The following is a 17,073-nucleotide window of genomic DNA, read 5'->3' as shown; positions in this document are numbered from 1 at the left end:
CTAGCCAGGATGAATTTGTTCTCTTTAAGATCACTTCATAGTTTGTTAAAAGTGACCAAAATTGTTCCACATGTTCAAAGAAATACTAAGGAAAGTTTAGCAGGCAATTAAAAAAAAAAAAAAAAAAAAATAAATCACACATATAAATTAATAATAATAACAAAAGTCAGGTCTGACTGAACTGTGTCAGATTTTCAGACCACTGAATTGTGGTCTGGAACTACAAATCAAACAAATTAAAATGTTATCAGTGCCATTATACTGTACATAGTATCAGAAATTATTCTTAAAAAAGAGTAGCAGCTTGCTAAACTTCTCTGTGAAAAGAGTATTTGATATTTGGGAATTTTACTTATACCATCCCATATGCATAATTTTGTATCCATTGAGAGTAGCCAGGGCACTTTGAAATCACATCACTGATACATCTAGAGCTTATCGCTCGCTTCCTCTTGCTTTTAAAAATGATTGTACAAAATATTGTAAATACATTTATAATATTAAAGATAATCTAAACTGCACACATATAGAGACAAAACTGATGAGAATATTTACTGTTTGTTATTTAGTATCAGCAAGTACAGACATGTTTTTTCTGCAATGAAAATTTATTTTCCATAACATTCACTAGGCATAGAATATATTTCTCAACTAATTAACTGTTTTTCCAAATTAGAGAAGCAGACAGAGAATGAAAGTTGAACAGGAAATAAGAACAATACTACCTGCTCAGTCTGTACAAAAATTCCAAGACAGCCTGTCTTGCCATTTTCAAGCATTCATGTCCTCAAAAGAAGGCTCTGTTTGACCTTCAGCAGACACACAAGCAAAGGAGAAAGCCTACAAGGCAGAAGGATCTAACAATTGATTCCAAGAACCTTATTTCTGCAGACCTTCAGATTTACAGAATGTTTTTTGGATGATTTCTTATTATAGAACAAAAAAGCAAATCAGCAACTTAAAATGCTAGCTTATCATTTGAAGTGCTCCCCAAAATAAAGTAGAAAGTAGTACAGGTGAATATCTGCTCAAAAGCTACAAAAAGTGTTTTGCTTCAACCCCCTGGTTCATCAGGCAGTATATGCAGATGTGAAACTCCAGCTCACTTCAGTAAGGGTGCTATACCTGGAAATGAATCAGAACACAGCACTTCTTTTTCTTTTTCTTCTTTTTTTTCTTTTCCTTGATTAAATTTATTCTCTTTTTATTATCTAAATATATGTAGAAAATCAGAAACTCTTTTAGATTTCCTTACTGGGTCATTATTTCTCACTAGTGATTCAATAGAAATCTCTAACTCAACCAACCTTGTGGCCAAAAATAGATTTGAATAAAATCAGTAGGATGTTGCTGAAGTTTCTAAAGAGAATTGAGACATATTAACAGGTATAATAATTATGGCACTATAGCATGACTTCATTCTACCAGTAGCCTAGAACTGGATTCTGAAACAAAACTACAAATTCATGTCACGTACGAAGAGGACTAAAATTGTTTTTTGGCTACTGATGCTTTCAGCATGGGCATAACAAACATTCATCCATAGCCCTATATTTTTTTATACTAGTTAATAAATATACTATTTATTTCTAATGCCAGAGCAGAAAAAAAAAAAAACAAACAACAACTTGGCATATGCTCGTGGCAAGCATTAACAAATAGGGATTTTCTGCAGCAACCAGATATACTGCATGCAACTAGCTTATAACTCTTCAACTGTTAACTCAAAATCTGTCCTTATTACTTGCAGTGGAGACATCTGGCAATTGAAATATAATAATGATTAAAAAAACAGTCATAGGGTGATATAATTCTTTGTTTTATTATAAAAATGATGCCAGGAAACAAGTTAATTCTACTTAAAGCTCTAATTTTGCTCCTGCAAACATGTTCTTTCTGGTAAAGAGAATATAAGGCACAGTAAATTAAAAGTTTTCCTTGTCATTTCTGCTGTGGCTTCTTTACTGCCATGTTCACGTCTGATTTAGAGAGCTAATAATTTGAAATCATCTACTTATTAACACTACCCCTTTACACAGCTCCTGAAGTGCTTTGCCATCATCTCACATAAAACTCCCATAGCCTGTTCCCCATGGAATGAGCAGGCATGGCTGCTCTCTGAAGTAGCTCATTTCTCCTTTTCTGTGTCAGTCAAGAAACTTAATTTTCACCTTATTTAAGTGTAGTTATACATTTCTGCCCTGATCTATTTCTGTAACTGCAGGTGTTCAAATGCTGTTTGGTTATTGGTGTTTTATGTGGATGGTTAAAATTAATACTAATAGCTTTATTATCATCAATACAATTTGTATATTTTTATATATGTATATACATATATATCTACACATGATTTTCACCAGCTAGAGATTAATGATGTTTTCTGAGCTACATTAGAAAGTACAATATATTTTATTCTGTGCAGAATGTCTTTGCCTTTTAAAGTAGGCCCAAGAGTCTTGCTAGATTTCCCATCTCTGTGCACTCTGTTACTACAAAGACTTATTAATTGATCATTTCTTCTTGAATCACCCACACATACCATCTCTTATTAGACCAGAAGTGTATGTTTTTTATGCTTGAGACTCATTACAATGTGCTGCTTGTCCTCACATCATTCCTCTTCATTATGCTGTCTTGTATGCACACTGTTATTCTCTAATATTAATATTCCACTCCAGAACTAGAAACTGAGTAAAATCATCATCACTGGGACACATTTCCAACCAGAACAAGCAGATGTCCCTATGAAGAGTAGAGTTTATTTAAAAATAAAATCTATAATGGATAAAGAGGAAATTAAAACAAAATAAACACAAATAAACAGACAAAAATTACACTGTACTATAAGAATATAACTGCACTCCCAGCTAAAATCATTGCAGACACAACTTTGTCAGCTTCAGTGGAATTGCAACTAATTGCAACAGGGACCAATTTCAAATATTGTCTTTATTTCTACATTTATTCTTTATTTTAAATGTCAGAATTAAGAGGTCAGAACACTAAAAATTGTTATCTATTTATTATCTATGTAAATTCTACTGGTTATCATTACTTAGCCTTCTTTACATTGCTTGGATTTTCTGGTTTTTTTTGCTATTAGGTTCTGAGTGTTTTTAAGGTGGAATGAGAGGCATTGTGTTTGGTTTTGGGTTTCTGTTTGGTTGTTTTTTTAATTGGTTTTTATGTGTGTGGTTAAAACTATCCCAGCTCAGAGTTTATTATGTTTGTTAGTGTCAGATTAAATTGGTTCTGAAAAAAAAGAGATCTGAAGAATTCAATGTGATTATTCAAGACCATTCATATCATTCCATTTTTCACAGAAATGCAGAATACGCTGGGTTGGAAGGGACCCACAAGGATTATCGGGTCCAACTCCTGCCCCGTGCAGGACACCCCAGGAGTTACAGCACCTGCCTAAGAACAATGACCAAATGCTTTTCAGACTCTGCCTGGTGCTGTAACCACTCCCCTTGGGAAACCTGTTCTGATATCTCACTGCCCTCTGGGTGAACAATTTCCGACCTAAACTTCCCCTGAGACAACTTCAGGCCATTCCCTCAGGTCCCATCACTGGTCACCACAGAGCAGAGATCAGTGTCTTTCCCTCCTCTTCCCCTCAGGAGGAGTGGTATTTTTGCCTTACAAGGTCATTGCATTCATATCTTCTGGAGACTTCCTAGACCATACTGTGCTTCTTTGTCTTAAAATAAATCTCCACTTGAAGCTGTAGATACATTCTCCCTTTTCTTTAGGGAGCCACCCAGGAAATTGCAGTCTGATGATGACAAGAGACATTTTCAATATCATGGCCAGATAAAACCAAACTTTACAGTGAAAATCCACTAAAATGCTGTTTCTGAGCATTTTAGTGGATTTCTGACAACACTTAAATTTAGAAAGCAAAGAGTCACCAAATATACACAAAATAAGGACACAGAAAGAGGTGTGGTGAAAACAAATTTACAGATACTTTTAAAGATGTATAGTTGAATCAAGAAGTTCTAATACATAATTTTGGTGGTTTAAATTCAAACTTATGTCTAATTCATCAGATAGTTCATTAAATATAGGCTTTGAATCAAGATTATACACTGAACAAAATACTTATTGGCCAGGCATATTAAAAATAAATACACTAGCTGCTGTTTTGTTCTAGCCATTGGTTGGTGACCTTTTTTTTCTCGTTATTATGTATTCTACAGTTAATGTAGTTTTAATCATTTTGTGCAGTAGTTGCAGCTCAAAATTCCCTGAGGAAACCTGTCAAGAAATACCACTAAGTTTTCACTCAGCTGAATATGAGTATTTGCATATTTGCGTGAGTGAAGAAAGACCATGGTGGTTTGCCTTTAAAGTTAGATTAATGTGAGTTGGTGGAGGGAAAGGGACATGGGGCTTTCTAATGCTTACACTGCGTAACTAGTTATGCTATATCCTGTTTCACATGGCATTAACCTTAAAATAGTGTTTCTGATGACCAGATTGGTGGAGTTTTTAATTTTTTTTTCCTTAATTTCCAAAATTGCCTTTCACAGTTCTTACCCAGTGTTTATCCTAGGTCAGACCTCATGCCACATCAAGAAGATTTCCTGCCAGCTTCCAGCAGATGTACATTCACCTACACACAGTACTATATTTAATTTGCATTAAACTAAATATCCTAATAGAAAAAGACAGAATCCTTTAAGGATGCTGTGAAATACTGCAGAAACATTCTGTATTTTAAGTCAGTATGTCCACAAGCTCCCATTTAAGCACATGTATGTTTCATGGCAACACAAACGTAAAAGCACATATTTAAGTAAATGTCTAATTAGTAAATTATCAACACTAAGAATGCTCATATTTTTATTATTTTTCTTCTTATCATCAAGTCTTTAACATGTTAGTGATAAGCATTATTTTTTATATTAATTAAGGTAGAACTGGAACTCATGTTTCTTCTCTTACCCCTTTTCCCAGCATCAGGGCCTCACAGTGGGATTAATTTCACCAGATTTGTACCTTAGTCATAAGTTTCTTTTGTAATCAACACAAGGCAAAACGGATCTCTATATTAAAATTCATCTGATGTGTTGAAGCTGAGGAATCTTACTCATTTTAGGTCTTGCATACTCTGGATATTCAAGGTCGCTTTTGGGCCTTTTGATTCTCACTGCCCTATGACTGCACAGCACACTTCCCAGGTTAAGTTAAAGTGGGGATATTTCAGTAGCTTGACTCAATCTGAGTTATGATTACGGACTCCTAATAAAAATTACCTATAGTCCCCAAATCTACCAAGCTAATGTTAAAACTAATGTCTCTTTAACCACCAATCCCCAGAAAAATCACTTTCAGCCTGGAATATCTTTGTAGGGTGGATTTTCTCCAGAATAAAAGCATAAATGTCAAGTATGCAGGCATAAGAATTTTTACTGCTAAATTTAAATATAACTTTGAGTAGTGAGAGAAGCATTAATCAGTAAAGTTTAATGACCCAACACCCACATTTAAAGCTCTGTTTGCATTTTTCAGGATAGTCTAAGAAGGTACACAAAATGTGTTCATGAAGGTGAAGTCACACAGCACAGTCTTTGCAAATAGTCATTGTACATGTCCTGAGGAAAAGGGGTCAGTTTCTTCCTCTCTATATTGGCATGGTATTGTAATCCTACCAGTATAATTAGTTTGCTAAATTCAATACCAGCTTTACTCACAGTACTTACCACATACAGACAGGGCACTAGAATTTTTGAATAGGAAAATTTGCTGCATGTATTGTCCATGGGCATGTAAATAAAGTTACAGGTTTCTAGTAGGCTCAGAGTACCTATGAGAATGTAAGTAGAGAACAAAGCCACAATGAGGAGTGATGGCAAATGCCTGCATTTTGTTAGTTGTGTGTACTGTTGACCTCTAGTGACTTTTTCCATTGAGCCTGTTCACTATCTATTGCAGCCACAGAAACTCCAGCAAACAGAATTCTTTATTTCTGGAGGAGAGTGGTGAGAATTTTGGCCTTAGTTCCCTTGAAATGTGAGAGGAATGTGTAATACCTGACACTTTTGCAAATAGAAAGAACTTTTAAAAGACATGAATGTCATTATCACATAAATAAATCTTATGTGAAGGTCAATCACATTTTTTCTGTGTACTCAAATGCAGGCAGGAAATGTTAATAAAAGATTATGAATATTACCAGTGACACAAGGGAGGGCAGCAGCTCTAAAATAGATGTAAAATAGTGTCCAGATGTTAATGCCTGTCCATGATGTGAGAACACTATGTTGCTTACATTAAACATACAAATTTCAGTCAAAAAAAGCTGCCAAATTTACTCATAAAATCAATTATAAACTGCTTTGCAAACATTTGATCAATTCTGCAAACATTTGCTTGGACAATAATGAAAATCACAAAACTCCAGGGGACCTACCTACATTTTCCTAGGAAATATCATATTTTGCCTCCTGTGCTTTGCAGTTCTGAAGAGATGTTGCTTCCCTCTCGTTGTGGATATGTGCAAAAAGGAGTTAGGGGAGGTGAGAAAGAGGCTCTAACAGAGCTGCTCTAGCAGCACACACAGGCTGTTCTGCCTCGTCATCCTTATCTGCTCTTACACAGAGGAATGAGGTTGGCCTTTTATCAAGCCCAGTGGCCTAGTACTGAGAAATAGCACAGGACACAGACAGGGCAGGCTGAAGTGGTTTTCCAGAAGTGCCCATTAGAGGACATGCTGACATTTTGTGGAGATTATGAGAAATGCATGAACTGTGAACAGTAAATGTCGACAGAGTCCTTATAGAGGAGCTCCTACATTGTCTTAGAAGAGATAAGCAAGGAAGACTTTGCTTTTATTGTTCCTTCACCTCAAGATTAGTGGTCTTCTAAACAGGCATGCCAGATACAGATTAAACATTTATTTAAGTGGAGAAGAAAAGCAAACCAAAACAAACAAAAAACCCAACCAACCTTCAAAGATTCTCATTCAACTTTATGAGAAGTTCCACTATTATGTATAAACTCATAGCTTGGGAATTTTATCGTTCGTTTATCAAGGTAACAGATTGTGAATTTTAAGCGGACCATATATCAGCCCAAAATCATTCTAGGAAAATCACATTCATTCATTTTTCAATCACATTTTCATTCAGTTTAGGATTTAGTTTTAGTTTTAGTTGCTCCTAAAGTAATTTCTAGTTTAAGATTCTGTATGAAAAATGATATTCAGATTTTTAGAAAAAAAATACATCTGTTTTAGCTTTGCTGGGGAAATATTAGGAGTACTGTGATGATGAAACTAAATTTGTATTCATATTTTTTAACTATGAACAGACTAAAAAAATCTTGAGAAGAAAATAGTAAGTTACATAGTAGAGATTTTTTGCAAAAAATATATGAAATTTACTATAATATTTTCTCACATAGAAAAACAGTATTTAAAATATCATTACAGGGTCAAATGCAAAAGGCCACCAAGAATAAGCTGCATGCTAACCTAGCCTTAACTCTGCCATTTAGGCAAATTGTTTGTGTTATTAAGTAATAGATTTTAAATGTTACTTGTGACCTAATGCTATTTCAAAAGTCACTTCATTAGGAAACATAAGATTAATAAGAAAGTAATGATGTGTGGATTTGTAACTCAGTTGTTAAGCTGTATTGCTCAGGGGTTTTAACTGCATAGCCATTTTAACTGTCAGCCAACAAAATGCTCTATGTTCAAATTTAACTTCATCTTGAACTAGATGATGAAGAAGTTATTTACACACATGCTTTTTTTATTGGCTGCAGCTTTCATCCCATATAAAATCATTGATAAAATTATTTTATGTGGGACACATTCTTCCTCAAACCAAGGCAGAACCAATAAACTTCAGAGCTAAACTTGATTTAGTGACAAAACTTATTGTCTGACAGTTGGTACAAACTCAGTTAAAATCTACATTGAGGGAAATATGCCACAGAAGGTACAAAACCTCACAAAAACCAAATGTCATCTCACATGAGCAGGTGTGTTCAATTTTGCAGAAGAAAGGCAGGAAGAAACAGTGGCAGAGCGCTCCGTCTAGATAAGTGCCAAACCCTCACTGTTATACATAGGAAAGTTTGGAACTGTAAATTGAAGGTATGTTGGAGAAAGCAGCCATTTAACAGTGATAAAACCATTTGTAGCAGATAAAACATCCCAGTAATATTTAAAAATCATCAGTATTGCCACTAGAGCACAAAAGGAACAGTTGTGAGTTGATCCAGGCTGGATACCAGGCACCCACCAAAGCCTCTCTGTCACTCCCCTCTGCAGCTGGATAGGGAGAGAAAATATACCCAAGGGCTCATGAGTTGAGATAGGGAGCGGGAAGGATCACCGAATACTATCACAGGCAAAATAGACTCAGATTAGAGATAGTAATTGAATGTATTACTAACAATAATCAAAGTAGAGTAATAAGAAGTAAAATCATACATTAAAACTACCTTCCCCCCACCCCATCATCCTTCCTAGTTCTACTTCCTACCCCTGTGTGATGCGGGGAGATGGGAGTGGAGGTTTTGGTCAGTTCATGATAAGATGTTCCTGCCACTGCTGTGGGAGAGGAGTCCTTGTGGGGTCCCTCCCACAGGAGACAATTCTCCATGAACTTCTCCAGTGTGAGTCTTTCCCACAGCAACAGTTCTCCACAAATTGCTACAACATGGGACACTCTTCCATGCTATACAGTTCTTCAAGGACAGGCTGCTCCAAGGAGGGTCCTCCACAGGTTCACAAGTCCTACCAGAAAACCTGGTCCAGTGTGGGCTGCTCTCCTCACAGGTCTGCATGTCCCTGCCCAGAGCCTGTTCCAGCACAGGCCTCCCACAAGGTAACATCCTCCTCTCAGACATCCACCTGTTCCAGCTTGGAACATCCTCCATGGCTGCAGGTGGATCTCTGGATCCCTCTGCTCCTCCATGGGCTGCAGAGGTGCAGCTGCCTCATCATGGGTTTCACCACAGGCTGCAGATGATCTCTGCTCCAGCACCTGGAGTGCTTCTGCCCCTCCTTCTGCACTGACCTGGGTGTCTGCAGGGTGTTCCTTGCATATATTCTCACCCTTTACTTTGGTCACAATTACATCTGCCCAATAACATTTTTTTTTCTTATTTATGTTATCATGGAGGAGTTGCCACCATTTCTGATAGGCCCAGCCTCGGTCAGTGGCATGTCCACGTTATCTCTGCTGGACATGAGGGAAGCTTCTCACAGAAGCCATCCCTGCAGCCCTCCTGCTACCTGGCCATGCAAACCAAATATATCCATCAATAAATTTCAATCAAATTTGGATTTAAACAGCAGTGTAGTAGCCACTCATCCTTACTCCCATCTTCTCATCCTCTTACTCTCAGCTTTTCATCCTTCCTTAGCAAAGCGATTTTACCATGTTTTGCAATTTACCTCTGCTTTTGTCATAAATGTAGGAAGTTACTAAGGCTGAATTCTGAAAAACAAAGATGACTCGTGAATAGCATTTGTTTTAAATATGAAGAAGATATGTCCTGAGTAAAAAACAATGGAACAATTTAGTAATGTTATGTTTTGTGATCCTACAGGTGAATGTGGAGACATAAGTAGTGAAGAATAAAGACACTTTATTAGATGAAATATACTCTTGTGCTGCTGTGTCACTTGGAATACATGCTACTATGTGCTACCATCAGTCTGAAGTTTTTCTAGGTTTGTGTAACTGTAAACTGCAAACAATGGAATTTACAAGTCAATTAGCTTCAGAGGAAAGAATTTATAAAACCTGGGCAGGACATATTTTTCTGGGTTATTGCACTTCTCTTCCAAACACACAGCCTAGGGAAATGATACGCAAAACTTCTACAGGTAATGAAACAATATCAACCAATAATACCAAAGCTGGAAATAAAAAACAGTAATGCCAGAAAGTTCCAAAGCCAAGTTTCTCCCACAGTTTATAGTTAACATCCTTATCTGTCTGTGGAATTCTTATTTTAGTTTCTATGTTAACTAGTCACTCTCTTAATGTCTTCTTGCTTATTAATAAAGTCTAACAAATACAGGGCAGACAGTTTTTAGTGTCCTTGAAATGCTAACACTGTTCAGTTTTCAGTGAATTTCACTGAAGACTCTTCAGTAGTCAAAATCTTAAAGTTTGAGATCGTTTAAGTAGAATTTATGTGAAGAGTTTTTGAGTAAGGGAGTTTATAATATGAGAAAGCTATTACCTGTATTTTGTACACCTATACACTATAACAGTATACAGCATTTCCATGAAAGGTGACAATCCACAGGGAAATTCAGACTGAATTACTCCTTTTGAAAGGAGAAGGAAGAAAAAGAATAAAGGATGTGAGAATGTATGTAGGGAATATCTGGTATGAGCTTCCTACCCGCCTCAATATGTCAGCGCTGCAGGCAGTAAGATGCTGCAACCATGTTCAGCTCTGCTGAAAGAACTGACAAGAGGAGCATACCCTCACTGTGTGGTGAGGTGGATCTAGGTAATCTGATATTAGTTCTCCTCTCACAGGCAAAATCTCCACATACAAAAAGCAAGAAAGTGGAAAGAAATAAAAGGAGAAAACACAAAATGTCGGGAATAATAGTCAGAATGGAGTACTCAGGTCAGAAGATTTAGTGGGACACTAAATAGTCCAACACAGAAATACCAGAGCATGACTTCCACCACTTTTTAGCATTTCCCTATGGTCACACATGCCATGTCCTTCTTTAATGCAATGAACTATATATTCACTTTTGGATCATCTCCCCCTCTGAACTAGTTACCATCCCAAAGACTGAGATAGATTAATATCATGCAACCAGCCCATCTACAAAGGCAACTTAAACTGCTTCATGTGCAGCCAGGTACAGCTCACACATTTGCAGGCCATGGGGTGGTCAGTCAGGATGCATTTGACTTCAGCAGAGAGGGGCACTCGCCGCTTGGCCAGGCCTCCACATGCAGTGTGCCAGCCCTGACAGAGCCTGTTTGAACTTCCCAGTCAGGAGTTTCACCTCCTGGCTGACTTGGCCAGGGCTGAAAAAAACTTTGACTGTTTGCAAAGGCAACCAAGCCAGCTGTGAAAAGCTCTGCTGTAATAATCCTCTTTTTAAGTAGAAAAATGGTCTAAAAGTAATAAGACAACCAGTAGCATTGAAAGCCTCTATAAATAATGCATAAAAATAATATCCCATAAATGTAAATTACATTGCTTCTTGGGGTGAAACTGGAGTTGATTTTACTCATTACTTATCACCTGCTAACTCCAATGTTTATGAGCAATTCTGAATGTCAATATGTAAAGTATACCACGTTTATTATATTATGTATTGAATGACATTTACAGACATCTGCTTCTGATTTTTGATTCAAGAAGGTGGGTTCCGTCAATGTGAGTTTACTTTAATACCTACAAGATTAATATTCAATGTAATTGGGTGGTTTTGTCATTTTATTATTCTGTGTTTCTGCCAGCCCTGAAGTCTGGCTTCTGTTACAACATCTGAGTGCAGGAAAAGTGTACAAAAATTTCATAATGAGTTTTAGTGAAAATACAGACAGGGCTAATACAAAGACCAAACTCACAGACAGGGAACAAATACTATGTATGAATATATGAATTCTCTCCAAAGCATCCATCATGCATCTATTTTTATCATAAATGCTGCCAGTGATCTAACAACATTTTTCAAGAATGCTCTGGGATGGTTTCAGCCCTTCCTGGCTGATCACTTCTAGGCAGTAATGATACAAATTTGCTTGATTACTTCTCTTAAGTGTCATTGCCTCACCATATTATCTATGTTTAGGTGCTGAGAAAGAACTAGGGATTCTAGTTTTGGTATGAATAGCTTAGCTGAATTTTGAGTTAACTTTCTAACATTATAAGTGACACTACAGTTAAGCAATAGGTCTTTTCCAGAATCCACGGTCAGCAGGTCCAAGGAGGTGATTCTGCCCCTCTCCTCTGCCTGGTGAAATCCTACCTGGAGTGCTGCATCCAGCTGTGGGGAAGGCACAGCACAGGAAGGATATGGATTGTTAGAGCAAGTCCAGAGGAGATCACCAAGGTTGTTAGTGATGGAGCACCTCTTCTATGAGGAAAATCTAAGAGAATTGGGATTCTTCAGTCTGGAAAAGTCAAGGCTTTGGGGTAACCTAATTTCAACCTGCCAGTTCCTGGAGGGAGCCCACAAGAAACATGGAGAGAGACTGTTCACAGGGACATGCAATGACAGAACAAGTGGCAATGGCTATAAACTGAAAGGGAGTAGGTTCAGAGTACATATTCAGAAGAAATTCTATACTGTGCAAACATTGAGACAGTGGAGCAAGTTTCCCGGGGAAGTTGTGGATGAATATCCTGTTTATAGCCAGGTTGGATGGGACATTGATCAGCCTGGTCTAGTGAAAAGTGTCCCTGCTCATGTCAGTGGGATTGGAAGTAGCTGATCTTTAAGGTCCCCTTCAATCCAAGCCGTTCTATGAATCTATGATCTCTCAGTTACTGAGGTAAAAATGAAAAGCAGATATCTGAAACTGATCCATACAGAACTATTTATTAGGAGGAAAGGTAATAGTATAAGCTTCATTAATAGCTACCAATTTCTACAGAATAAATTACAAAAATGTGAAATAGATTATCTGAATTTGAATTAATTTTAATTTATAAAAATAATTCAATTTAGTTACTGTATTTTACAATGTTATATAAATACATATATATCAATTGAATCACACCCTCATCAAGAACTTTAACTCTTAAAATGTATCACACAGCTTCCATAAAAATATGTACTATTATACATGCAATGCAAGTCACATACTGTTGAATTAATTTGCCACAATAAAGACCCTCTAGCCTGAAGCCTAAAAAAATAATCCAGCATCAAATCCGGTACAGAATAAAGAGCCAGCTGGTGTCAGTCATTCTATTTGACTCTTGCCATGAATACATCTGTGAGAGGCAGACCTTGTTTTGAGAACTCATCTGTACTTCTTGTATATAAATATTATCAGTGTTGGCTGGTGTAACAAATGTTAATTAAAACAGATGAATAAAATACACCAACAAAACAAAAAATAGATAAAGAGAATCTATTCTGCTAAATGCAAATGTATACTTTTGGGATGAAATCTCAGACACTTCAAGAAGGCATTCTTTAAAATAAGTATTTAAAGTCAAAAACAGCTAATGAAGAGACCTAGCTTTGGAACTTATTAGAAGAATATGTCTGCCTACATCTGAATCTACCTAGACTTCTGTCCAACAAAGCATTCTTATCTTCTAACTGCAGAGATATGGATGTGAAAGGTGGAACAGATGTATAAGAGTTGGCTGCATGAACACAGCAAGAGAGTTGTGATCATTGGCTCTATGCCCAGGGAGAGGTTGGTGTCAGTTGGTTTCCCTCAAGGGTCAATGTTGCAAGTGTATTCTCTGATATCTTTATCAGTGACAAAAACAATGAGATCGAGTGGATGCTGGGCAAGTTTGCACATGACACAAAGCTGAATGGTGAAGCTGACATAATGGAAAGTGATGAGATTCAAAGGGACCTGGACAAACTTGAGATTTGGGAAACTCACAAAGTTTAACAAGTCCAAGTGCAAGATCTTGCACCTGGTTCCGGCCAGTTCCAGGTGTGAATACAGACTGGGAAAACGTCTTTGAGAACAGCCCTGTGAGGAGGAACTTGGGTATTCTGGTTGGTGAACAACTGGACATGAGGCAAAAGTGTGTGTTTGCGACCCATAAAGCCAACTGGAATGTCCTGGAATGAATCCAGAGCAGCATGGCCAGCTGGCTGAGGGAGGAGATTCTGCCCCTTTCCTCTGCTCTGCTCTGCTCTGCTCTGCTCTGCTCTGCTCTGCTCTGCTCTGCCCTGCTCTGCTCTGCTCTGGTGAGACCCCACCTGCAGTGCTACATCCATCTGGGGTTCTCAGCACAAGAAAGATGTGATCAGTTGGAGCAAGTCCAGAGCAAGGCAACAAAGTTGATCAGAGGACTGGAGCGCATCACCTATGAGGACAGGCAGAGAGTTGGAGTTGTTCAGCCTAGAGAAGGCTCCGGAGTGACATCATCATGGACTTCCAGTGCTTAAAGGGAACTTATCAAAAAGAGGGAGAGCAACATTTTTACACAGGCAGTGTAAAGAGCAGAGAGATGGGTTAGATATTAGGAAGAAATTCTTTACTGTGAGGATGATGAGGCACTGGCACAGGTCACCCAGAGAAGTTGTGGATGAACTGTTCAAGGCCAGGCAAGATGGGGCTTTGAGCAACTGTGTGTAGTAGGTGACATCCTGGCAGGGGGATTAGAACCCAATAATCTTTAAAATCCCAACCCAACCCAAGCCATTCTATGATTCTGAGATACTTCAAGGCTGGAATGTCTCACCTACCTTTAGCTATTCAGTAGTGAGGAGACTCACTTATGACAGTGAGTCATCTGCAGTCAATGCAGAGAAATGAGCAGCTTGGTCCCCACACAGTAAATGTCATCTTTGTCTGTTTAGCTGTTCCCTGAGATAAACTGCTTCTCTCCAATGCCTATAACATGGCCTAGATTATTAATTTAGGCTAACACCTTATCCTTGAATGTCCATAAACACTTAAGGCAGGTTACATCCGAGGTGCTAAAACTTAGACACGACATCTTTTAGGAATCACCTACCTCTCTCCATCTGTTATGCAAGGAATGGCATCTATTATACTAGGTCAAGTGCTTCCTTTGGTACCTAACATAGTGTTTTAAGTCAGGAAACTAAAACTTAAACAATATTTTTAGAGCTGCAAAACTATATTCAAATGCATGATGGTTGTGCTGCATTTCTTGTTTTGCTGAGCACAGCCTCATTTCAATTTCACTGATAATTCCAGTAATACTCCTCCCTTCTGAAGCTGTCAAAAACCAAATTTAGTTGGATTTTTCTCTTAGAGTTTTTCCTTCAAGCATCCTTGTTGTAGGCTTAGATTAGAAAGAAATAATTTAAGAATACATCGAAAGACATCTGTGACAGACTACCTGATTTATCAACTTTTATAGTACATAATTATAAACTAATCATCCAAGACTGTTCTGCATACAATCTCTTTAAATACGATTCCAGCACAGAATATAACCTATCCTATGATCATCATACTTGTTGGAGTCTGGAATACAGAGTGTGTGCCCTTGTTTCTGATACTTAGTTATAAGATCCAGAAAAACACTGAATTTCATATAATATGAAATTCATGAGCATGTTTTCATGGTAATACATGAAAACTAATATTAAAGTTAGATGGAAAAAGCTGAAAGTGTAAGTGTGTAGATTAGAAAATTTTCTTAAATCACTGGGTGAAAAAGTTAGTTCAGAGAACAGGAGACAAGATAGAGGATTTAGGGTGTTATCTCTTGTCCTTTCTTCTTTCTTCTTCATGTTCTTCTCCTAGAGGTTTTTGGGTAGTAGTAAGTGATTGGACAGAGAATGCCACAGTGCAGCACAGAGGTGATGGGTCATTGGGTCATTAAGAAAAAATACGTGTCTATTGTTAATTGGGTAAAAATAGGTATAAAGATTAAAGAACTGCATATTTTGGTTCCATTTTGTGCATCAGACACAAAGTGTGCCACAAGGCCTTGTACCATCAGAAGAAAGAAATGAACCAGATTGCAAATATTAACCTTGTGTAGCCAGCCACAAAACCTGTTAAGTTTTGTGATCACCTGTTAATAAACACGAGAAACAAGATTCTAATGAGCTCGGGAGTTTTCTTCAAATCATAAGAACTGAGATAAGCAGGGCTCCCCACGAGGGAGGATCCCAAAAGAATTCAGTCCAAAGCAGGCTGAGAAATCCAAGAATAAAAAGAAAAATACAGAAGAGATAGAGCAGAAACAGAGAAACAGAAAAAAGATTTTTTTAAAAAAAGTTACAATACTATCTCCTTTGGAGGTCCATATTAAGTCAAGCATGTTTACTTTTCACTGTCCCTTCTTCTTCTGTCCAACATTTAGTATTTCTTTTTCTACTTACACAGTAAAAGATGCATACCCATTTGGTGCTTCAATTTACCACTGAACACGGCCAGAGTGCAAATCATCTGATTAAATGTAGGCATTTACACTTTAAATAGTCAGTTCAAGTTGTTTTTCTGGTAAAAACAAATAATAGGTATGGTTAGTACATGATTGCTCTCAATATGCCTATTTCTCTCCACTGATTGTAATGAGAATTTAGGGTGACAAGCTCAAAGGCAGACACCATTTCTGTAGATCAGTGCATTTCCTGAAATGGACCTCACACACAAAATCTCTTGAGAGGAAAGAAAGGTTTACTCTGTCTCTCAATGTCATACAAAATTCAAAATAATCTTTATCCTGGTGGTGTGGGTTAACTTCAATTGGCAGCTCAGCCCCACGGAGACACCTAGATATCTTTGTTATTCTGAACTCTTCCAGTCACTCGACTGTCAGACACACTAATTGGGGGTGATTTCTTTACTTCTTAGTACACAATAAACAGACTGCCGCTCTAAAAAGTCAGCAAATGTACTAATCTGTGCCTTTCCAGAAAAATAAACAGCAAATTTGTATTCTCTTGCATCCTTTGTCACCTTTTTTTTTTGTCCTTGCATTTTAACTTCTTTAGAAAGGATAATGAGGAAGAAAAATACATAAAATACATGGAGAGAGAAGAGGAGGGAAAACCAGCCCTAGAAAATACCAAAATGAAGTGCTGATCTTTTTGTATAAAGAACTGCCATATTTTGTCAAGGTCAGTTTTAATTTCAGCTTTTCTTACTTCATTTTATCTTCAGTTAAAGCCAGCTCCCCAGATAATTGTTTAATGATTGATGTAACAAATAAAAAGCATGAGGGTGAGGACAGATGAACAGATTGAATGCTACACCCATTATCATCAGGAGCTACATTAAAAACTTAAAACCTCATGTGAATATCCATCCAATTGTTCTAGTTTTTGGTTTGATTCTGACTTTGTAGCTAAAAGTTCATGCCCTTTTACTAATTATGCTGCACTCTCAATTAGATGAGGATTGATTATCTGTAAAGTGAACTGTGAATAAATCC

The sequence above is a fragment of the Pseudopodoces humilis genome, chromosome 3, assembly GCF_049639895.1.
Source record: "Pseudopodoces humilis isolate 2021_Gansu_Grassland_sample_001 chromosome 3, ASM4963989v1, whole genome shotgun sequence".
Taxonomy (NCBI): Eukaryota; Metazoa; Chordata; class Aves; order Passeriformes; family Paridae; genus Pseudopodoces; species Pseudopodoces humilis.
This window is presented reverse-complemented; position numbering follows the sequence as displayed.